At 46.5% G+C, this 23,899-nt stretch overlaps 1 long non-coding RNA gene across 1 annotated transcript in view; it reads right to left on the reverse strand.

Moving 5' to 3' along the window:
* LOC128423280 (uncharacterized) overlaps positions 1 to 23,364 on the reverse strand; it is a 48,913-nt gene extending 25,549 nt beyond the window's left edge. The window contains exons 1-2 of the long non-coding RNA XR_008332711.1: positions 22,872 to 23,364; positions 14,900 to 14,990 (exon numbers count right to left, since the gene is read on the reverse strand). This is a non-coding gene — a long non-coding RNA (uncharacterized LOC128423280). The remainder of the gene's footprint in view (positions 1 to 14,899; positions 14,991 to 22,871) is intronic.
* Positions 23,365 to 23,899: the final 535 nt, after the last annotated feature.

A 23,899-nucleotide genomic window follows, 5' to 3' on the forward strand; every position in this document is an offset into this window, starting at 1 on the left:
AAGGGGATGCAGCAAGGGAAACCACTGTCACCTCTCCGCTGGGAAGCGCTGAGCAAAGGTGAGTCCCCAAGCAACACGGCCGATTTGATAGGCAGAAGACATGCAAGCTCCACCCCCCAGTCGTTCTCAGACTCCTTATTGGGTGAGCAACGCAGCCAAGCAACACAGTTGGAGCCTCCCTCCTCCCTGGCCGGCAGGCAGGGAGGGAGAGGAGCTGCTTCCTTTGAAACCCGGGAAATTTAAGGGACATCATCAATAAGGGACAGCAGCGGGACACGGCGCTGGGATAAGGGACTTTCCCGCCAAATAAGGGACGGTTGACAGCTATGGACTTGTGTAGGGTTTACTCCTTAGCCTTTCCTTCTTCCAAAGATATCCCGCAAGGCAGAAGTTTAGGATCAGTTTTTCTTCTCCTAGATGGGCTTCCTTCCCAGGTTGACAAGCCCCACCTGCCCCACTTCCCTTTACAGCACATACTGAAACTGCCTTCTTGACATGTTTCAAACACATCCCTTTGCTTGCCTGCCTGCCTGCTTTACTCAGATATGGTGTAATCTTACCTTACTGAGAATGCAACCTGATTTGCTTGCAAGGCGATTAGACAATGCTAGCTATTTGATGAGCATTCATTCTGACTTGTTTATGGGGAGGCTAGACTATGTTGCATCAGGCACGTGTTATCCTATTCCTTTCCTTATTGCAAAGCAGATTTGTTGTGCAAAAACTCACAATCAACCCAGCAACCTGAATTTGCCAATGACTTAATCGCACCTGAAAACAGAAATGGGCCGGAAGTGCCACTAGAGTTAGACCTTCACCCCCACACCCCGTGTGACGCAAATGCACACACAATTCCTGCTCTGGGGAACTCGAAAGCTCACACACAACTTTATAGCTTTTTGAAAGGTAAAGGGACCCCTGACCATTAGGTCCAGTCATGGCCGACTCTGGGGTTGCGGTGCTCATCTTCCTTTACTGGCCGAGGGAGCCGGTGTACAGTTTCCAGGTCATGGGGCCAGCATGTCTAAGCCGCTTCTGGCGAACCAGAGCAGTGCACGGAAACGCAGTTTACCTTCCCGCTGGAGCGGTACCTATTTATCTACTTGCACTTTGACATGCTTTCGAACAGCTAGGTTGGCAGGAGTTATGGCTTTTTAGTTGGCTCTAATAAAAGGAGGGGGGGACCCCAGCTCCGGAGCATGTTGGCGTGTTTTTCCTAACCAATGGCACAGCCGTGTGTGGCTATTTCTGCATCTGGTCGCAATGGCAACCGGAAGGAGTTTTATGTGTGGGTTAAAACCGCAAAAGGCAGGAGGAGAGTGGGTGAACATGATCCAACAACTGCCTCCCCCACAGGTTGGCAGCTAGCCAATGCGGCCCTAAGCTTCAAGGGAGCACCAGCCTTCTATCTCTAATCACATTTATAGAGCGCTGAATTGTCAAGCAAAAGCGCTCAAAGCGGTGTACAAAGCGCACCACCGGCAGAGCCTGCCTCGTGCGTAAAAGCCGTGGAGCAGAGAGTGGAGAAGCCATTGCACCACGGTTGCCTTTCGCAGCCCTCGGGCTTCAAGCGTCGTTGTCTCCCTCCTCGAATATGGGCAGCCTCGGCCTGCTCCACAGAACCGTCCCGAGCAATCCCTGCCACCTGCTTCTTCCTTTCCTGGCACAGCGCGCCCCCGGCTGCGCGCCCTCCGTCCCCACCAGCCCTTTGGCTGCGGCGCTCGCCTTTGCCCGGCGCCGCCTTGGCTCACGCGGGCGCTCTGGTTGCGCGAGCTGCCGGGTTGGCTGCGGCGTGGCCTCGCCGCCTGGGGCGGGCACTCCGGAGCGGCGCGCACTCGGTGACCCGACTCCGCAATTGCTCGGCTGGAGCCAGGGCAGGGGGAGGGATTCCCCGAGTCGGGCTGGGCAGGGCTGGTTGTCCCCGGGCGGCGCAAGAGCAACAGCAGCAGCCAGCCAGCCAGGGAGGCGGTGACCCCGCGGAGAAGCACCCGGCTCTCCGCCCTCGCCCTGTCCTTTGCGCTCCCTCCCCGCCCCGCGTTGCTCCATTGCCGGCGGCCCCTGTGATGATGACTCAGGCGGGGGCTGTGCAATGCCAGCCCGGCAGTCGCCGCCGCCGCTCGGGCGAGGAATGGCTTAGCCCTGGGGGCGGGCGAGGCAGCCAGGCAGCCGGGGCCACGCCAGGCCAAGGGCGCACGGCAGCGCGCAGCAGCAAGGAGGCGCGCGGCTCCTGCCCCTGCTGCTGGAGTCCCGGGGGCGGCCGAAGCGGGCAGGCGCCGCCAGGCCCCCGGTTGTTCGCAGCCGGTTCCGCCTGGCGCCGCGGCGGGCCCTCCAGCCCAGCGGGAGGCGGAGGCAGCTAGAGAGGCGGGCCGGGGGGGGGAGAGAGCGCCGGGTTCCTTCCTGGGCCGGTGGGAGGCCTGCCTGACGCGCGGCCCCTCGAGCTACAGGAGGGAGAAGGGCAAGCAGGACAAGCCTGCCTCGCACGCACAGACTTCAACTTGGCTTTGCGCTGCACAGGGAGAACACGATGATATTCGGCTTGCTTCTGAGATACCGCCCCCCGCCCCGTAAATTTAGCTGTCATGGAATAACAGGAGGGGGGTCCTTCTGTAGATCAGGAAATGGATACATAGAAAACGGAGAGGAGGAATAAGTGGAGATTCGTATTCGGATCTGCACTTTTTGTTCTGTTTATAAATTATCTAGATTTGAGGGTGAGTGGCGGAGGTGATGCTGCTAAACTCTTCAAGGTGGTTAGGACTAAAAGAGGGATCCGAGAGGATCTCTCCAAATCGAGTGAATGGGTGGTAAGTTAGGAATGCAATTCAGCGTGGACACGTGTGAAGTGGACCACCTGGGGTCACTTCCCCCCAAACAACCTACCTAATTTCACAGATTCACTCCTAGGGGCTGACCAGGAACAAGACCTTTGGGTCGCAGAATCAAAGAACTGTAGTTGGAAGAGACCTTGAGGATCATCCAGGCCTGTATATCTGGAGGGTCTCCACTCCCATCATTCAAGAAACCACAGATTTGTCCTTTCTAAAATAAAGAACTACAGTACTTATCCTATGGTTCCTCTATTGTGTGGGGCCAGATTTGATGAAGTGAACATGTGTGAGGGCCAACCAAAGTTATTGACCTTTTTAAAGGACTGAAGTTGTTGAGCTTTTTCTTGGCTTTTACCCCAGGAAATAAACTGCCACAGGAGCCGGATTAAACCCAACGGGCAGGCCGGATTAGGCCCCCGAAACGGACTTTGGACATGCCTGCTCTACTGCAAGGGCATTCATTATTATTTGTGGTCATGACGGTTTTGGGGTGATTTATACATGGACAATACTGTTTGGCCCACAACAGTTTTGGGGTGGGCATACGGCTTCATTTCCAATCAGTGCATGTTCTGTAACTTCCTGCTGAAATTATTTAACTTTTTTATACCGCAAATATTGGGAGGAGGGTTTCCCCACTTTTATCGCTCTGTAGTGTTGGAGTGTCCCTGCAGACACTGCAGTGCCAAGAGCGTTGGGCAGGGCATACCTGGGGTCCCTTCTGCCTTTGGAAAGGAGCTGTATTGGCTCCCACCCATCCAAGAAACCCCACTTCTTCCTCTAGGGTCTCTTGCACCCTTGGCAAGGAGCTGTATCAGTGTGTTCCTTCCTCTCTGCCAAAAAGCAACTTATCTCACATTTGATCTTGCTGCAATATAGATAGTGGTGGCACCATGGGCATATGCACCATACACCCCATAGTCTTGAGCAGTCTACCTTCATACTGCCTTGCCAGTTCTCACACTGCTCATCTCCCAGCTTGTCTAATCTCACAACTTTACACGGATAGCTGGAGACACATTTCTGGGGCAACTGCGCTCCCAGCGGAGGCTGGTTTCACCAATCCCTTAGGTACGCCTCTGGCATTGGGGAAGCATCACAAAACAACTAACAAAGCAGAATGGTGTGTGGATGCTTCAGTATAGATCCTCCACGGATGCGCTATGACGAGTTGCAGAATACACCCGTAAAAAAAGACAACAACCCACCAGGGCCAAATAAGTGGTACCTCAGGTTACATACACTTCAGGTTAAATACGCTTCAGGTTACACACTCCACTAACCCAGAAATAGTGCTTCAGGTTAAGAACTTTGCTTCAGGATGAGAACAGAAATCGGGCTCCGGCAGCGTGGCGGCAGCAGGAGGCCCCATTAGCTAAAGTGGTGCTTCAGGTTAAGAACAGTTTCAGGTTAAGAACAGACCTCCGGAACCAATTAAATACTTAACCTGAGGTACCACTGTATTGTTGAGCTTTTATTTTGGGACTCTCCCAAGTTACCTCTCCACACGGCTTCAAACATTATGGATTTCTGAAACTGACAGTACTTTGGTGTAGGAAGAAGTGTGAAAACACTGTCATGTGTAGATTCAGAGAAACAGGCCTATGTGGCCATCACGTGTGACTGCCTCCTCTGTACAGGGGGAAATAAAAAATCGATTGAGATTTTACCTCACAGGGTTGTAGTCATGGTAAAATGGGGAGGGGGAGCATGTATGGCACTTTGAGCTCCTTGGACAAAAGATGGAATATCAATGTCATAATAACTGAAAAGAGCAAGTTCTCAAGTCGTTTATCTAGCTTTGGTGTTTTTTGTCCCCCCCCCCCCGCACTTGCTGCTGATTTGTTTTGTGACTGCTTTATCTAGCTTTGCATTTGATTGCATTGTTCGTATTTCGATATATGCTGATGGTGCAGGATGCATAAATTAATAAATAATCCAGACGTGGCAACCAGAAGAGGGAATGAACGATTGCATTGCAGATGACTCCACGAATGAAGAAATGTCCCGGGTTCTGTTAAAATGCAGACTTGCGACTCAGTGTGCAACCTCTGAGGCAGGGGCAGCAGCTGTGGCTCAGCTTCCTTGCGCCAGACATGTCTCGTATCGGCATCTTGGTTTCAGTTCCTGATTAGTTAAATGAGATCAGCAGCAACCCTGAAAAAATTGATCATCATATTGACCTACCTACGTTTACACGGATGTCGCAAGGGGTGTCTTGTCGTATCTGAGAGGTGCTTTGCATACTTAATGGTTCCATGTAAATATTAAGAATTTGTATAATGCGCGGAGATTAGCCAGGGCAGGGCAAAGGAAAGCCTCTTTGCCTAAAGGAAAGATATGTAACCGTCTGATCCAGATATTGGAACAAATCATAAAAGGCTTTGCATGCACTCCTTTAACCGTGTAGTTGTTATTTCCGATTGATGTAGAATTTGGGACATTTTCGGAAGAACGGTGACCACAATCCTAACCCCCCTTCCCTGGAAGCCCCATTGAGTTCAGTGAAACTAACAACTTCTGAGTAGATAGGGTTGCATTGTTAAGGAGGCTTTTTTTCTGACCAGGTGCCCATAGAACTGGGACTGCTGGAATTAGGACTCCCAAGAAAACGGAGAGGGGCCAAAGGACCCTTTCATTTTCTGAGCTTGAGTAAATGCACCACTCAAATATTGTTCCCTGTGGAAATGAGGGCTAGAAATTTTTATTAAAGCAGACGCTGAAGGAGATCACTCTATGAAATTTTATGCTGAATTATCATTGCTCTCTGTTTTGAATTATTGCAAAGTGTATTTTTAACATGAAGACAGGAGTGCCTGGCGTGCTCTGGTCCATGGGGTCACGAAGAGTCGGACATGACTAAACAACTAAACAACAACATTTTTGACATGGTATCTTGTTATGCTTTTTGCAGTGTAAGCCTCCTATGGATTTTTTGCGGATGGGCAGCAGCAAAAATAGTAAATAGGTGCACCCTACTCTGTAGTGCATGCAGCAAAGACGAGGATCTAAATTAACATCTGCGGAATTCGCTTAGTCTCTTGGGCTGCAGAACTTGCTTAGGAGTAAAAGCAACACTGTTATGTACTGAGCTGAATCCTAGAACAATAGGATCCAGAATGCAGCAGTCTGATTGGTCCGCAGGAGCCACCCAATCCAGCTCCAGGTGGAAGTGAATCAGCGACCTGATTGGCCTGCAGCAGCAGCCTGGAATTGGCCAATCATGCGGGGCCCATCGTGTAAATAATGGATATATAGCTAGATGTTTTGGGGAAAGTTTCACTCATTGCTACTATGAGCTGAATAAAGAGCATGAAATTCACACTCGACTCCGAGTATATTTCAAACACTGAACTCAATGGAACATGTTTCTAAGCACACATCGTATAGTGTTGCCTTGTTGATCTCAAAACCACTGACTGCTAGAATTTTGTATAGGGGATGGTCTTGGATCAGGGAACTGGTACTCTCAATGGGGCTTCTGTTACAGAATGAGCCGTTGAAAGTTGATGGGGCTCAAACCCCATAGTGGGTGTAACAGTCAAGAAGGCGAAAAAGGGAAGTGAGGTACAGATGGGGATCATCAACCTTAGGACAGGAGCCCATCTAGGAAAAGGAAAACACTGATCCTAAGCCTCTGCTGCCTTGTGGGATATCTTCGGGAGAAGGAAAGGCAAAGGAGTAAACCCCACACAAGTCCAGAGTGCAGTCCCTAAGATAGTTGGATGGCGCCTTGTATGCCTCCTTCTGGCAACTCCTCCACCCAAGCTGGTGCCAAACATATTGCTCTGCTCCCCATTGGACCACATCAGCGAGGCTGAGAGGGGGGTCTTGTTATCTGGGCAGCCCAGGACCTGCAGTCACACTGCCCAGGCTTGAGCCCCTGGGAGGCCACTTCGGTGCTGCTAACGCGGTGGTTTGACTTCACCACTGGAGGCGCATTCCACTGTCTCTTGAGACAGACAGATGCCAACATTTCACTGTTGGGAGCCGACTTAAATCAGATGCAACTGCTGATGTGAAAAGTTATGTCACAGTCAACCTGTCTGTCTGTGGGATGCCAAAAGCCTCTTCCTTGTTTGTTTGTTTTTGCAGCAGCTGCTCTTTGAGAATGAATTGGTACCTTTCAACAGCTGCACGGAGTAGCAACAATTCAGCAGGTGCACCTGCCCCCTTTCACTTCTGTTCAGTCCTGGTGAAGGAATGGGTTTCTGTGTAGTAAGTTTAAAACTGACTCAACCCCCCCCCCCCTTTTTGTTCTTTCAAAAGAGAGCACTTTTAAATGCGTAAAACTTGAGCTGTTGAGCAAAAACATAAACAAGCTCTCTCCTTTATCAGTCACGGCAAGGGATGGCCTTGGCTCTCTAGGGGAACAAAGAAAACACGTCAGAACTTTATCCTATGTGCTGACCACAAAATACGCGCAAGACTGATGTCTGGGGAAAACGCCAAAAGCGTGTTCCCGGAGATGGTGACCTCGTCCCAGATAAGAGTAGGAAGAGGAAGATCCTTTTATGGTCAGAAGTATAGGAAGGAAGATCCTTTTATGGTTGAGAGTACCAGAGCAGGAACATATGTGATGTCAACCTGCGTACGTAGGCCGACGTGGTTGGGCTCCTAGGGGAGGAGTGAGAGGGTGCCTGGAGGATATATAAACTGCATGAAACCTGTCATTTCTTTGGACTTGCTGTGGACTTGATCACGCAAGTGCCTTCTGCTATCCGGAGAGCATAATAAACTCTTTCTTTGAACCAACTCAGTGTCATTTGACTTCCTTCCTCCTGTCCCGGAGCAAAGCAGACCCAATCGGTGAACTCCAATAAGGCTACACTGGAAAAGTCATCCCCTGTCCAGCTCTGCATGTTGTGCATCCAATTCAGAATAAAGCCTCTGTCCGTAAAAATGAATGAATGAATGAATGAATGAATGAATGAATGCCACAACAAGCCAATGCACACAACCAGACTTGAGCATTTGGTCGAAGTGAGTGATCTGTGCAGTTCTGAAAACATGTGTTTCCTCCACCAGGTGCCTGGCTAAGAACTGAGTCCACATTGCCTAAGATTCCACTCAGGTTGTATACACATTACCATTTATTGTGGCCCCAGCAATCTTGTGCTGCTGGTGTTTGAAATCAAGTACACATGATGTTAATCCCAATTCATATGTATCCTGTATTTCCTTGAGAAATAGTGCTGTTTGATGCATTTCCCCTCAAATCAGCTCCCATCCGGTTCAAAAATGTAAGCCGCCGTTAAGTTGAGGTGTGTACGTTTTGAAGATCAGTTGCACATGCTCAGATGACAGATCCCCTGAAGCAGAGTTGGGGAATGCAAGCACAAGTCAGGTAATGTGCATCGACTGAAGAAATCCTCACCCCCTTGCTGACGTGCCCAGTAACATAGGACTTGAAACACAGCAGGGGGAAATAAGCTTGTTGCATTTTAACTGCTAATGCGTACATAGCATTAGTCTGGCAGATGGTGAGAGCAAATGCACTTAGGATGCAAGCAAGGTGCATGGTGAATTAGCACACAACCACTGCGGCCTGCGTCAAATCAGCACAATCCAGAAGCCACAACTCATAAAAACGGTTCACTGTTTACACCGTCTACTAACCTGTTTTCTAGCTGAATTCAAAGTCCTGGTTTTGACCTTCACAGCCATAAGCAGCCTGGGCTCAGAGTGTATCAAGGATCTCTTCTTGTTGAGATCTACTGTTGATACCTACTCGGGGTACGAGCAACACAACAGGGCCTTTTTTTGTTCGGGTGTCAAGAATGTCAAACGTTCTCCTAAGGGACTCGCCTCTGGCCTATCATGCACACATTCCAGCAGAGAACTAAGACATTTTCGCTGTCATTTTGGGGGTGCTCCATTTTAATGATGACACCTGCTACTTTAAATGTGGTTGCAGAATATTTAATTCCTAACATTGTTTAATTTCTAAGAAGTTTAATTTCTAACATTGTCCATTTGTGCTTTTTGTTTTACTTGCTTTAAAAAAAAAATTTTTTTTTGTTTGCCAGTGGAAAAGGCAGGATTTAAGTACTTGAAATAAATATGTAAATTCACATTTCTGGGTTTTGGTGAATTTATAAACTTACAAGGAGAACAAATTTACCTGTGCTGGCCTCAAGCCAGAAAAGGCTACTTGGTTAACACCCTTACGCTTGCAAAAAGGAGTTATTGGATCATTAACAGCCATAAGCAGACGGGATGTAAGCGCAAGGAAGCACATTACGGCATTTCTTCACATTGCACAAGCTTGTCATGTCACAAAGATTTTCACCTCCCCTTCCACCCCCACCTGAGAAATTAAGATTCTCAGACAATGTGAAAACCCCTAATGAATTTCTTGTTAATGAATGGAGGTGCTGAAATCATGACAATAAAAGGCATGCAGTGTATCAGTCACCGATGGTGCATTTATAAAACAGGAGTGAGGAGTTGGTGGGGAGATAAAAAGCACATCTGCTATGTGCTAATTAATCAAGCTGATTAAGACTCAATTTGCAGGGTATCTAGGCAGAGCACCGGCTCCTGAAAACCAGCTTCTGTGCAACTGGCCTCTTAAGTGCAGCAATCTCATAAAAGCACCAATCAATGTGTCTGTGCGCATGCGCATGTGTGTGTGTCTGGTGCGGGTGTTTGGCAACATTACCTGCCAGGCCATGGTCCTATGGAGGTGTGAGGTTGGAATGGGGGGGGGGGAATTAAACTGCTATTGGGAGTGGGAGACTAAAGACGAAATGGTAAAGGCGGCAATGATTAAATGGGCTACCTTATTAAGGAAAAATGACAAAAGACGATGTATTGGTGGTACTTGGCACCCAGCAAACTGGTGAAAATGTACAGAAAAGGGTGAAATCTATGCTGGAAGTGCCACAAGGTAGAGGAAACCCTAATCCATATATGGTGGCCATGTAAATATACTAGTGAATACTGGGAGATGATGATTCATACAGAATTAGAAAAGATCCTTAAGATCACATTTACCAAAAGACCTGAGGAATTTCTGTTAAGGAGAACAAGTGATGGTATTCTAAAAGATGCACCCAATCTCTTTTTTTAAACGCGACCGCTGCAGCTAGAGTAGTATATGCAAAAAAAAAAAAAGGGGGAAAGAAAAAGATATACCCATGAAATTTGACAGAATAAATTGATAGAATACACAGAATTAGTAACTATGACCGTGAAACTAAGAAATAAGAATGAGTCATGGATAGGAGACGAGTAGAAGTGCTTTTAAGAGTATCTTAGAAGGTATAATAGTCAATTTAACCTACAAGTAGGAATGAACACATGAGCAGCAGATAACATTAAATAAAAGATGATTTGAGACGAAAATGGGTGGATTAATAGATTATAAAGCTGACAAAAGACTGCCTAGAATGCCATGGGGAGATGGACTGGGAAGTCCGAGGATAAGAGATAATGATGAATGCTGTATGATGTATATGTAAGTTGTAAAAATGCATAAACAAAATAATAAAAAAGGAAAAAGAAATATGTGACCCACAACAACCAGTCATTGCTGCTCCTAGCAGCCCACAAGGCTGACCATTTGCTAAGGCCTACCAAGTAAGATTACCAAGATCGGCTGAATCTGATTTTCTGACCTGGCTGCGTCTCTTGTTATGCAACAGCGAGAGGCTCTCACTTTGAGCGGAGACGGGCTCTGGGAAGGTCATACACAGCGTGCATAGCCTCCCATCTAGCCAAGCCACGTGCAAAGGGAGACGACGGTCCAGAAGGCTTGTTTCTGGGGAGGTTATTCTACAATGCATAAAAGACGGCTTGCTCTTCCTGATCAGTTCTTTCGATATTGAACGAGCCCCTTTCAACATGCTCACATGCGCCTCTTCTGTTCTGAAGAACTACTCTCTGTGAGCGAGTGGAATGGTGGCTGATATAGGTGCCTTTCTCCCCCACATCAGTGGAGACGGTTCATAGGAGGGCATGCCTGCGCTATTTTGTGGTTCTGCCTCGTTTTCTGCTCTTTCCAGTGTGGCAGCCATCTTGCAATATGCTGTGACCCCACTCCAGCCATTTTGTATTATGGCATAACAACAACAACAACAACAACAACAACAACAACAACAACAACAACAACAACTTATTTGTACCCCGCCCATCTGGTTGGGTTTCCCCAGCCACTCTGGGCAGCTTCCAACAGAGATTAAAAATACATTAAAGCATCAGTCATTAAAAACTTCCCCAAACAGGGCTGCCTTCAGATGTCTTCTAAACGTCAGGTAGTTGTTTATCTCTTCGACAACTGATAGGAGGGTGTTCCACATGGCAGGTGCCACTACCGAGAAGGCCCTCTGCCTGGTTCCCTGTAACTTGGCTTGTCGCAGTGAGGGAAGCACCAGAAAGCCCTCGGAGCTGGACCTCAGTGTCCGGGCAGAACGATGGGAGTGAAGACGCTCCTTCAGGTATACTGGGCCAAGGCTGTTTAGGGATTTAAAGGTCAACACCAACACTTTGAATTGTGCTCGGAAACACACTGGAAGCCAATATAGGTCTTTCAAGACCGGTGTTATGTGGTCCCGGCGGCCACTCCCAGTCACCAGTCTAGCTGCCGCATTTTGGATTAGTTGTACTTTCCGGGTCACCTTCAAAGGTAGCCCCACGTAGAGCGCATTGCAGTAGTCCAAGCGGGAGATAACTAGAGCATGCACCACGCTGGCGAGACAGACACGGCAACCGTTTAGTGACCGGCACCCACCGGCTTTCTCCAAATTCCCAAATGCGCCCACTGGCCCAAAAAGATTGCTGACCCTCAGCTGTGCCATCACAAAGGGCATTGGATGTGCTCTGACTTTGTAGGAGGCCCTACTGGGTCAGAAAGAGAGACAGCCAACTGAAGGCATCTTGCCTGGAGGCCCATAACAAATGTGGCATGGAGCCTGACCACAGGGAGATGGGAGTTTGTTTGTTTGCTGCACCATGTCGATAACATGTAAATTGGGCCTCTTATTCACACTCAGACACACACACCAGAGTGCCCTTGCTGTGCAGTCCAGCAAGCCTCTCGTCTTGAGCCAGCATTTGTAAAACGATATTTCTATATTTACTTAAACATCTATTTAAAGAGGAATCCTTCATAATTACTCACCCACAGATAGATGACACTGTTTTGGCTGTGTTTATTTAGTTTCTATTAGCGATTGGCAAAAAGTCTACTGTGGCTTTAAAGCAGCTCTAGATGAATGACCCCTTGATCATAAAATAAGGTACACTGCCTTTTTCTCTTTTTTTCTTTTTAGTCCTTGTGGGAAACGGATGGCAGAAAGACATATATCAATGTCTCCTCCTATCGTTTCCAGATAAAAATACAAAAATCCAATAAATTCTAATGGGACTGGCTTAAGAGGCAAATTCTCAGAAGGACACAGTGGTATTTTAAGTATCCTAACACTTTGGGGGTCATACCAGACTGCAGAGAGACAATATGCAGAAGTTCAATTAAGTGATCTTAAATATACACCCTTAGTTGAACGCCCAGGCCCCATTTCTGACACAGTGGGTTACCACCACAAGTATTGTTTACACCTGTTCAAAGTATGCATACAGGACCAGTCACCATGACAGCTATTAGCAGAAGCTATAACTAGCCTGACTTTCATTTTGTTGGGCGATTTTTTTATTATTATTAAAAAAAGAAAGAAATGGATTTGATGGGATTTGGACTGGGCAAATACGCAAACTTTGCATTACCTGAATGTCTTTCTAGGAGATTCATATTTATATATATTCTTTAAAAAAATAATCTAATTGCAAATCCCATTTTATAAAACTCCAAGGTTGCCTGTGTGGGATGCAACCCTATCGTTTGGATAATCTAACGCTGTGGGCCAGACAGGTTTAAACCTTGTGTTGTGAAGTTTGGCTCAATCAGGGTTGGCTAAACTACAACGCCCATCATCCCTGACCACTGGCCATGCGGGCTGAGGCTGATGGGAGTTGGGAGTCCCAACATCATCTCAAGGGCCACATGTTGCCCACCCCTGGGTTCAATCCACTGGAGAGGGTGGTTCAAGTGTATGATTAATAAAACAAAATAAAAAACCTCCTAAGGTTAAGACCAGGCATGCGGGTGGCACTGTGGGTTAAAGCACAGAGCCTAGGACTTGCCGATCAGAAGGTCGGTGGTTCGAATCCCCGTGACGGGGTGAGCTCCCATTGCTCGGCCCCTGCTCCTGCCAACCTAGCAGTTTGAAAGCACGTGCAAGTAGATAAATAGGTACCGCTCCGGCGGGAAGATAAACGGCGTTTCCGTGCGCTGCTCTGGTTCGCCAGAAGTGGCTTAGTCATGCTGGCCACATGACCCGGAAGCTGTACGCTGGCTCCCTCAGCCAATAAAGTGAGATGAGCGCTGCAACCCCAGAGTCAGCAACGACAGGACCTAATGGTCAGGGGTCCCTTTACCTTTACCTTTAAGGTTAAGACTTACTGGAATGTGTTAACTCGTACTGTACCACAGTCAGACTGGAGTTGTTTGGAGAATCTCTCCCCATAACACGAAATATAGTTTGGAACTATGACATAGCAGCTTAATTGGCTGAGCACTGGACCATTTAGATCAGTATTATCTAGCTGCTACCCAAGAGATGGTAGGGAATTAACACGCAGTCATCTGCAGGCAGAACACATGAGCCATCACAGAGTTATGGCCAGACCCAAAAGGCTTGTTTTGTTCCCAAGTCAATTTACTGAGTATCCTGGGAGATGCCTCATAATCTTCCGTAACGGCCGGGGGTTCGCTTAACAATTCGCCTAGGGGTCCTCGTGCACATGTGTCTTGTGGGGAAATGTTTCACAAAAGTACAGGCAGCTCCCCACTGTGCGGGGGTTACGTTCCAAGTCACTATGCGTGTTGGCGAAATTGTGTATAACTGAAACCCATCGAAAAATCTGGCAAACATCCGCACTATATTTAAAGCACTTTTGTAAGACTTTTTAAGAGTCATGGCTTCCCGCCCCCCAAATCCTGCAAGCTATAGTTTGTTCAAGGTCTCCTAACAATTCCCAGCACTCTGATGAAAATACAGTTTTCAGGATTCTTGGGGGAAGTCGCGATTCGTGAAGTGGTATATAATAGTGCTTTAAAGGCATAGTGTGGATGTGACCTTCATTATTACAATCACCAGCAGAACATCACCCTCCGTGCATTTATTGCAGTATAGGTTTCACTTCTTCCAGCCACTGACCTCTCTTGGCTTAGCTTCGCGACAGGCCACCTGTTTTCTTGCAGAAGAGCAAAAGAGGCTAATCCAAGTGTGTACGCACTAAACCCATTTGTAATATAAAAAATGTCGTCTCTCTCAATCTGGAATGATCCATGCTCATCCTCAACACGCTAGATCATGCCACTCATAAGGGTAGATGTGGTAACCTCACAACATATCTGAAAACCCTTCCCTTCATTAAATTATCCATGCATTTTCCTCCTGACTTGAGAAATGAAGAAGGAAGTGCCTATTACAGGTCTTGGTAGAGTGTCAGTTGGACAGGTCTGGATAATCACCCTCCTGATGGCTGGCACCACATACATCTGTTCTCAAACTGCGGGATAGCACAGAATCAACCTGCAATGAGCTTTTATTTTCTGAATGATACGGGTTTCTCAAGAAGCAGCTTTTCAGGAGCGATTTTTTTGGTAACAGATCTAAACTGTGAGTGGACTACGTAGGGGGGGGGGAACCCAAACACTCTAGTGTCCATTGCTTATAGAATAAAATATGAGTTGGCAGCCTATGTTCTTCTTTGGCATGTGGGAATGTCCCTTTGACAACTGTGAAGCTGTTGTCAGCAGACTCTTGAAGTCCTGGAAGACCATCACAGTCAACAACGTCTTATTTGCTATTGAAAGACCAGGTGTTAAGAGTGGGCACACTTTTGAGAACTGCCCTCCTGGCATCTGCCACATCCTATTTGAATACCAGGGCTCAAAAGAAGCCTGCTCTTCCAACCGCCCTACAACTACTACTTACAACAAGAAGGCCCAAAGCACTCCTGGGGCAAAATTAGAATAGCAAGAAGTAGTATCACACTCAACTCACCTGATTTTCTGGAAGATGATGGCTGTGTGTTCCTGAGCACGGCTGTTCACTAAGAATCACTGGCAGCGGCAGCAACTGCAGCAGATGCGTTCTGTGCAAAAGATTATATTTTAGTTTCCTCTTGTGTTGCTTTGAATGTATATTTTGTATTTTAAAAATTCTTTTTATTGAACGATTTTCATGGATAACAAAGGTACATAAAACATCTCTGTTTTCAGTTCAGAGTCCTATCCGTAGGTTATATCTGCTATGGGACGTTGCTATCACAGGCATTGTGAGGTTGTGGGGGGAGAGTTTTATTTTGGGGTGTTTTATTTGATGCTTTGTAAACTTCTTTGATATTTTTGTTCTTAAAAAATATAAAGTGTTATAGAAACGAAATGAAAAATTATGTTGCAAGGAGAAAAAGACAACAATGGCGCCGGCAGAAAGAAAGAACAAGCGTTTGCAGCGATTACGACTGCGTCCCTTCCCCAAAGGAGTCTACAAAACTGTAGCCATAAATCTGCGTTACCTAAATCTTGTGTCATGGCTTGGTCTGCAACACGACACAGGGAACATGCAAACAACACAGATCTGCCACATCTGTGGCAACATGAAAGAGCAAAGAAAGTGAAGCAATAACTATTTGAATGGGAAATGCTCCAGACGAAACAGCACCCTGGTAGTGTTATTCAAATAGATTAAGAAAGAACAGAAAAATAAGCAAGGCTTTAGCATGCAAAACACAGCCTTAATTCCTGCAACAGCCGGTGACAAATTGAGAGTCACCCGTAAATCACTGCAGAGTATCTTGTGAGATTCGATCTCGGGCCAAGATGTAAGGCAGCCGGGGCGTGCTTGTGAAATGGGACCAGCCCATTTGATATCGTTGCATTTATATATCAGTCATCGGTGGAGGGAGTGCAAAGGACTTGCAAAGAGGAAGGAGGGGAACCTCTGGGGCTTTTCTTTTCGCTTCTGAAGAGGGAGCAGAATCCCAGGCCTTTCCCGATATGCCCTGGTCTCTAGCCGTGTTCTTAGGAAGTCAAGAGGCCACAGATTCTGTCTCGGCTGTAAATAAATCGGATTGCATTTTGGCAGGGCCCGTTTTAAATTTAAAAGGCACAGGGCTGAGGAGGAGGAGCGGTCCTTTTTGCTATAGAGATGTATCAGGGCCCCATCTGCCTGCGCCAACCTCTATATCCCATTCCCGTCATCACCCTCAGCCGCTTTGGGCTGCTGCTAAGACCCGGCATTTGCGACATGCGCCTCTCCTTCCAGACTGCTGCTGGAACAGCGGCATGTTCTTGGAACAGAGCGGGGATAACGGAAGTTCCGTCCCCAAACAGCTTTGAATATGTCATCATTTGCCTTGAGCCCCTGCGCTTGGCACCGTATCACTTTCCAACTCAGATTCAGTAAGGCTTGATCACTTCCAAAGGGGACAATTAACAGTGACATCCCAGCGGCGTCTACTCAGAAGTAAGCTTCACTCAGGTCAACACGGCCCGCTCCCATGTAAGTGCATGTAGGATTGCAGCCAGAACTGGTTTGCACCTATCCTGTACCCAAGCATCAGACCAATGCAGCTTACGGATGCACAAACTGCCCATGCGATCAGGTGATCAACCAGCTAGAGGGCAGGGCCTTCAAAGCCCTTTTTGGATCCGTGGTACAGAGGTCGCACACTTAGCCCTAACAGAAGGCCACCGTACCCTGATAAAACGTTCTTGGTTGTTTAAGCCCTTTGAAAACCAATGTAGCAAATGGGGTTGGGGATGCAGGATGTAAGTCAAAATAGAATTTTAGAGAAAGCTTGCGCCATTTATGAGCCACGAAGCCAAATGGAATCCATTGGGGTCAGGCATAAAAGTTCTGGCGGTTCCCTCACTGCGAGAAGCCAAGTTACAGGCAACCAGGCAGAGGGCCTTCTCGGTAGTGGTGCCCGCCCTTTGGAACGCCCTCCCACCAGATGTCAAAGAGAAAAACAACTACCAGACTTTTAGAAGACATCTGAAGGCGGCCCTGTTTAGGGAAGCTTTTAATGTTTAATAGGTTATTGTATTTTAGTGTTTTGTTGGAAGCCGCCCAGAGTGGCTGGGGAACCCCAGCCAGTTGGGCGGGGTATAAATAATAATAATTATTATTAATATTATTATTCACTAGAGAATCCATAAACTGTATGGATTCACCACCAGCTTGAGTAACAGGAGTCACAAGCTGCACAGACCTGCAGCCTTTATGTCAGGTTTCCGTTTTGGAACCGTTCACCATTAACTTTTCATGTACACACGCAAAATGCTTTTTATGTGTACATGGGGAAAAGATATTGGGCAGTATCCAGTGCACTTGTTCTGCTGGGGTGTTGTTTCTCAGTCTTTTCTAACGCATGCCCCCTTTCAGCTAACAGAAAAATCCCATACTCTTCCCATACTTTTAACGTCAAATAATAATTTTGGGCTTAATAATAAAAGTAAATCTAAGCATTCATATTCCAAAATATATATGCAAATTTTCAAAAAAAAACCACCCGCATGAAATTTCAAAAAGGCGCCTTCAATTATTATTAATATGAGAATGGATGAGCCGTGCTTGCCACATCTCAGGTCACTTTCAACAGCCAGTGTGTCGCACCGTTTTGCTTTAATAGCCACAAGAGTAGAAACACCAGCTTTGCAATGCCACACAGATAGTATAATGATGAACAGAGCTGATGGAACAAGAAGAGATCCCCCATCTGGGATGGCTATATGGGAAAAAGGCAATTCAACAAATATACAGCAGTTCATCAAAGGGCTGGTTAATGGGAAAGTTTTTTCCTGAATGTAGAAAGCTTGCAAATTGCTTACGTAGTGATTGATGAGATTCTGGCTCTCTCCAAACTGCTCTGTTTTTTGCAGGTGCATTCTGCAACATGTAACTGATGCAAAAAGTGATGGACTTACACCAGACCACCCGTCCAACATTCTGCATTATTAGTTGTGTGATGTTTCCGCCGTGTCACCATATTATTGTTGTTTGCAGGGGCACTCTCAAAATACAGTGCAGCAGAAGCAGGAAAAAAAATTAACTGGAACTGATGCACATAGAGACCTAAGAAGTTACAAGTTTTCAGCATTACTTCAGGGTAATACACTGATTGGAAATATGTTCAAATCAAAACTTCTGCAGTCTCCAACAGTAATGAAAGCAAGATCTCATATAACTGCCCCAATACCATCATGAGCACAAATCATCATAAACGCACAACAAAAAAAGGAAGTCTGCAAGGGTCCTGTGGTGTCGAGTCACCCCAGTATAATGTATTGTCTCACACAGTTGTGTAGCAGTTAGAGAACACTCTGCTCTAACTTTCTTCTTTCAGTGATCACAAAATTACCCTATCCGGCTTGGAACATTTGATATCCACCATAGCAGATTTCAGTGTTTGTACTTTTGTTGGTCCCACACAATGAAAGACACAAAATAGGTAACATGATATTTTTGCTAACAGAGATGAGGGTTGATAGTAGGTGAGAAAGGGTTGTGTAACTGTGTTCGTTTCCTTTGATATATTTTCTTCCCCCCCGCCTTCCCCCCTGGCCCGGGAAGAAAAGAAATAATTCTATACTTCTCTGTCTCTCTTTTTAATTTGGGGCCAAGGATTTAACAGCTTGCGAGAGCACCAATTCAGAGACAACAATAATGTTACATTTCCTGGCACTGAAAAGAACCTCCTGCCTCTTGTAAGTCACTTCAGGATGGCCTGATGATGGAACGTCCATTGTATCTGCGAACACATCCAAACTGAGAACAGCCAGTTCACAAGGAAGTTGGTGCGTCAGAAAGGAAAGATGTTTCTTCACAATGAAAATACTGCCAAGTGGAATTTCAGAATATAGGCATCAGGGTCATGTAAAGAAATGGAGCCTTTAATTGAAGCTGCAACGCTTTCCAAGATAGGTGTTTCAGCGGATTCTGCTGAAAGGTAAGCTTCCATGTTACCAGATGGAAGAAAATTTTACAGCTTTTGCCAGCCAAGTGACATCCACTTGCATTATATATTTTGGAAAGTTGTGTGTTTATTCGTTCATTTGGACACCTATTAAGATATCAAAGGCAATTTTTTTGTGATGGTTCCTGAGATCTAGGAGCCGTTTTTTGTCTGTGTTTGGATATAGCAGGACACCATTTTGAATCAAGAAGGTGGTGGAATGAACCTGATCAAAACTGACCTTAGCCACTGATTTCAAAACTGCACTGATTTGTTGGTTTCTTGGAATTCCTGAGCGACTCTGGGGACAAGGCTTCCTGCACATAGACTGGCTACATATGTGTTCTAGTCATGACAAAGAGGTACAATTTCTAGATATTCCATTTGACTCTGCCCAAGAGCAATTAGCCATGGCAGTAACCCTGGACCTAATCTTGAGTGGTGCTCAGTACCTGCTGCAAGATGAAGGTGTTGTCAAGCCAACTATGAGAGCAATGACCATGGTGGTATTAAACTAAACATTTTGTTGTTGTTGTTGTTTAGTCGTGTCCGACTCTTTGTGACCCCATGGACCAGAGCATGCCAGGCACTCCTGTCTTCCACTGCCTCCCGCAGTTTGGTCCAACTCATGCTGGTAGCTTCGAGAACACTATCCAACCATCTCGTCCTCTGTAGTCCCCTTCTCCTTGTCCCCTCCATCTTTCCCAACATCAGGGTCTTTTCCAGGGAGTCTTCTCTTCTCATGAGGTGGCCAGCTTCAGGATCTGTCCTTCCAGTGAGCACTCAGGGCTGATTTCCTTAAGAATGGATAGGTTTGATCTTCTTGCAGTCCATGGGACTCTCAAGAGTCTCCTCCAGCACCAGAATTCAAAAGCATCAATTCTTCGGCAATCAGCCTTCTTTATGGTCCAGCTTTCACTTCCATACATCACTACTGGGAAAACCATACATGTAAACAAATGACCAATCGCCAAGAAAACCCAACATGGCCACATTTGACTTCAAAAGAGCAAACTTTCCCCAAATGAGGAGATTGGTAAAAAGAAAGTTCCTTCTGTAGAGAAGAAGCTGGTCTTTCAGATATTTGGAGCCCAAGTCATTACGTGCTTTAAACACTAACATGAGCACCTTGAATTGGGCCTGGAAACGAACTGTTGCTCATCATTCTTCTGCAGGCATTTGGGCCAGTCCTTCTGATGGAAGCTGAGAGGGGCTCTGCAAGTGCTGCCATCAGAAGTGGCACCAAAATAGATAAATAGTGCAGGCCCAAAAGTAGCTTTAAGGGGAACTGATATCTGCATTGGATCTCATTTTCCTAAAAATAACGCCTTACTGATTACTGGGTTGCCCTCGAGGAACGGACACAAACAGAGCTCCCGCTTGTCGCCTTCCAAGAAATGTTTGTTTCTTTGTAGATGGGCAACAAAATCTTTGTGACGCTGGAATGGTGTCTCGGATCATCTTACCCGAAGCCAGGATTTGGAAATTATATTTATGGCTAAACTCAAAGCTGCTCCAAAAAAACTCTTTAGCAAAACCAGCTAAAGAGGGAGAAGGCAAGTGTTAAGAATTATTGTTATTATTTTTACGTGTGTCAGCAGGAAAGACTTTAGATAAGCTAAAAGTCCACTTCTGTCCTTAAAGGTATTCTTGGGATGCTGGTATTTTAACCATATGAATACAGTAATATAAGAAGTCCTCCCCACAGCTGGAGCATTGTAAATCCTGTCCCAATGAATAATCAAGGGAGGCATTTAAAGCATTTACAAGACGGTGGCTGAAGTCCAGCATATGCATATGCAAGGGGATGAACAGGCATGTGACGGACCCCCATGATGTCCTTTTTATTGTGTATTTATGATGGTTTCAGGGCAGTTATATGTGATCCTGCTTTCAGTACTTGTTTATGCCTGCAAAGGTTTGTGGGCAGACGTACCACTTCATTCCCAATCAGTGTGCGTCCCATAACTTGCTTATGATAATCTACAAATTTTTCTTGGCCACAAATGTCCCGCTTTAGTTGTGCTATAGAGCAAGAATGCCCCTATAGTCATCCATAATGTGGTATGGAAAACTACAGTTAATTCACCCAGGAAGTCTTTGATTGTGGCACGCCATGAAAATAAGAGAGAAGGTGTGGTTTGAGCAGGCCTAGGTCTTGTGTATATCGAAATTAATGTCTGAACTGGGTTATCAGCTAGGATAAACATAACCTTTGGCTCGTACTTTAGCCAAACAACACAAGCAGATCCCATACCCTCCAACATATTGAGTACCAAAACTGGGAATGTACATCTTTCCATCTGTGCTCCCAAATCACGTGACCCATGCAATATCACAAAGTCTGAAAACGTGCTGTTATTGGGGCCGTGCTCTAACAGCTCCCAAAAATGATTGTTTGGGGATGCCCCGCGAGATGATGCCCCCCCCCAAGCGCATTTTGTCAGGGTGAGATCTCAGTGCGAAATCATGCGATCTCACAGCAGCCAAACCGGTTGCCATGCTCTTGCAGAGAAAAATGGGATGTCCCTTTTTTTCTGGGACACTTGTGGGGTATGAGATTCAGCATAACTACTTGGCATCTGAGGGCAGGTGCCAGGGTTCCTGCAGGACTCACCGATATGCTGACACTGACCCTTGGTACTCCAAGCTGGCTCTGTGAACTTCAATTTTAATTTCCCACGATGCCCTGGAGTGACACTACATTAGGCGCAATGGGGGATTATGAAAAACTAAAACCGGTAGTTGCCCTTGGTGTGTTGCTGTCACCACCAACACAAGGAAAGTCTCGTGCGAAATCACCAGAGACCACTTGGGCCAGATGCCCCTCAAACATGGAGCTGACCCTGAAGACAAACTTTGCAGAAGTTGACCTACAAGTCAATTCAGTTAGGAAATCACAAGCAAAGCAGAGCAAAATAAAAATGAACCAGTGCCTACATTTCAGCCTTAAAATGTGGCTCTGTTATGCCTTTTTTTTTTAATGTCCATGTAGAAATGTGCTTTGATTGAATGCAGCTATTAAAATACCAGACCTGGTTTTATTGGCACTACTATCAGCATGAGTTAAGGAAGTGGGAACTCTCCGTGTCAAGAGGCAACAAGGAAAAAAAGACAAAAATGATTGTTGTAAGGAGTTCTAGATCAGGGTGGGCTGCCAGCCAGCTGCTGCTTCTTTTTTAGTGCTCTGACAAGTAAAACCACATTCTGTCAAAGAATCCAGAATTGGGGCCCAGCAGAAATCATAATTCCTCATCAGGCTACTGTAGGGTGGCCATACACCCGGAATTTCCCAGACATATCTGGAATACTGCAGTGTCCTGGCGGAAATCAGCAAAATGTCCCGGAAAATCCGGGCGCATGGCAACCCAGGTCGGCAGCGTTGTTTTTGCTGATTTTCCTTACAGACAGCTCAAAAACATCAATTTTGCGTGTGTGTGATTTTGCCAAAAAAGCTCATCAACTTTTCTGTCCGGATTTTTGCTGCTCGGAATACGGCAACCCTAGGCTACTGAAAAAAGCCAACTGGCATTTATTTTGTTTTTATCTACTAGCAACAGCACACTTTTAAAAGGCCCTGCAGGAACACAGAAACACAGGAAGCTGCCATCGGACGGTTGGGCCCATCTAGCCCCATATTGTTTACACCAGGGGTCAGCAAACTTTTCCAGCAGGGGGCCTGTCCCTCAGACTTTGTGGGGGACTGGACTACCGTATATTTTTTTGGGGGGGGAATGAACGAATTCCTATGCCTCACAAATAACCCAGAGATGCATTTTAAATAAAAGCACACATTCTACTCATGTAAAAACACCAGGCAGGCCTCACAAATAACCCAGAGATGCATTTTAAATAAAAGGACACATTCTACTCATGTAAAAAAAATAAATTCCCGGACCATCCACGGGCCAGATTTAGAAGGCAATTGGGCAGGATCCGGCCCCCTGGCCTTAGTTTGCCTACCCATGGTCTACACTGACCGGCAGCAGCTCTCCAAGATTTGAGGCAAGAGCTTACCTGGAGATGCTGGGCATTGAACCCGCGGCCTTCTGCTTGCAATCCTGTTGAGAACTTGGGACTTGGATCATGCAGCTTCTTTTCATGGGCACTGGAGGGTGCTGTCATGTCAGGGGCCCCAGTGAGGCGAAGACGAAAGCCTTCCCTAAACTGCTCAGCAAAGATAGCGGGGCTGCGGGTGCCCAAACCAGCCAGAGACTCAGCCTAGGCCCAAACACGACCCAGGAGCGGAGTAAGGCAGCAGTCCAAGGTCCGTGGCACAGGCGAAGGGCACAACAAGCAAGGCAGGCCGGAGGCTTGTACTCGGGAACCAGGCCCAAGGGCCCTGAGGCGTAGGAATCGCATTGCTCTAGGGGGAGGCCTTCTATGTGCTGGCTTCTGAAACCGCAGCTGCAGGCAGTGAAGGAATATCAAGCCCTGCTTACTCACAAGTAGACCTCTTGGCCTAGGAGGCGCCTGTGTGGCTGGAGCCGCTCAGGAAATACTGAGCTCAATGGACCAATGGCCTGACTAAGGTAAAGAAGAGTCCTTTTATTTGTTTTTGTAGAGGGAAGTGAGCGGCAGGTGGGGCTCATCAATCTGGGAAGGTAGCTCATCCAGGAGAAAGAAAACTCTGGTCCTGTACCTCCGCTGCCTTGTGGGATTTCTTCAAGAAAAGGCTAAGGTGCTTTTTTTCTAAAAAAAAATGTTTAGGGGTACTGTCATTCCATCTGAGAATCAGGAAACACAGCGACAGGAAGTGAAGCTGCCATCAGGGGTAGCAATGGAACTGACGATTCACCGTGCTAGAGAATAAACTAAAAAAAATTAATTTTAATTTTAAAAACTTCTCCCATTAGATTCACAAAATGTTTAGGGGTATGCGTACCCCTGCGTTCCCCCCAGAAAAAAAAAATCACTGAGTAAACCCTACACAAATCCAAAGTGGAGTCCCTAAGAGGGTTGAATGGCGCCTTGCACACCTTTTTCTGGCAACTCCTTCAGCCAAGCTGGTGCCAAATGTATCACTCTTTTCCTTTGGACCACAT

This window comes from Podarcis raffonei, chromosome 11 (assembly GCF_027172205.1).
Source record: "Podarcis raffonei isolate rPodRaf1 chromosome 11, rPodRaf1.pri, whole genome shotgun sequence".
Taxonomy (NCBI): domain Eukaryota; kingdom Metazoa; phylum Chordata; class Lepidosauria; order Squamata; family Lacertidae; genus Podarcis; species Podarcis raffonei.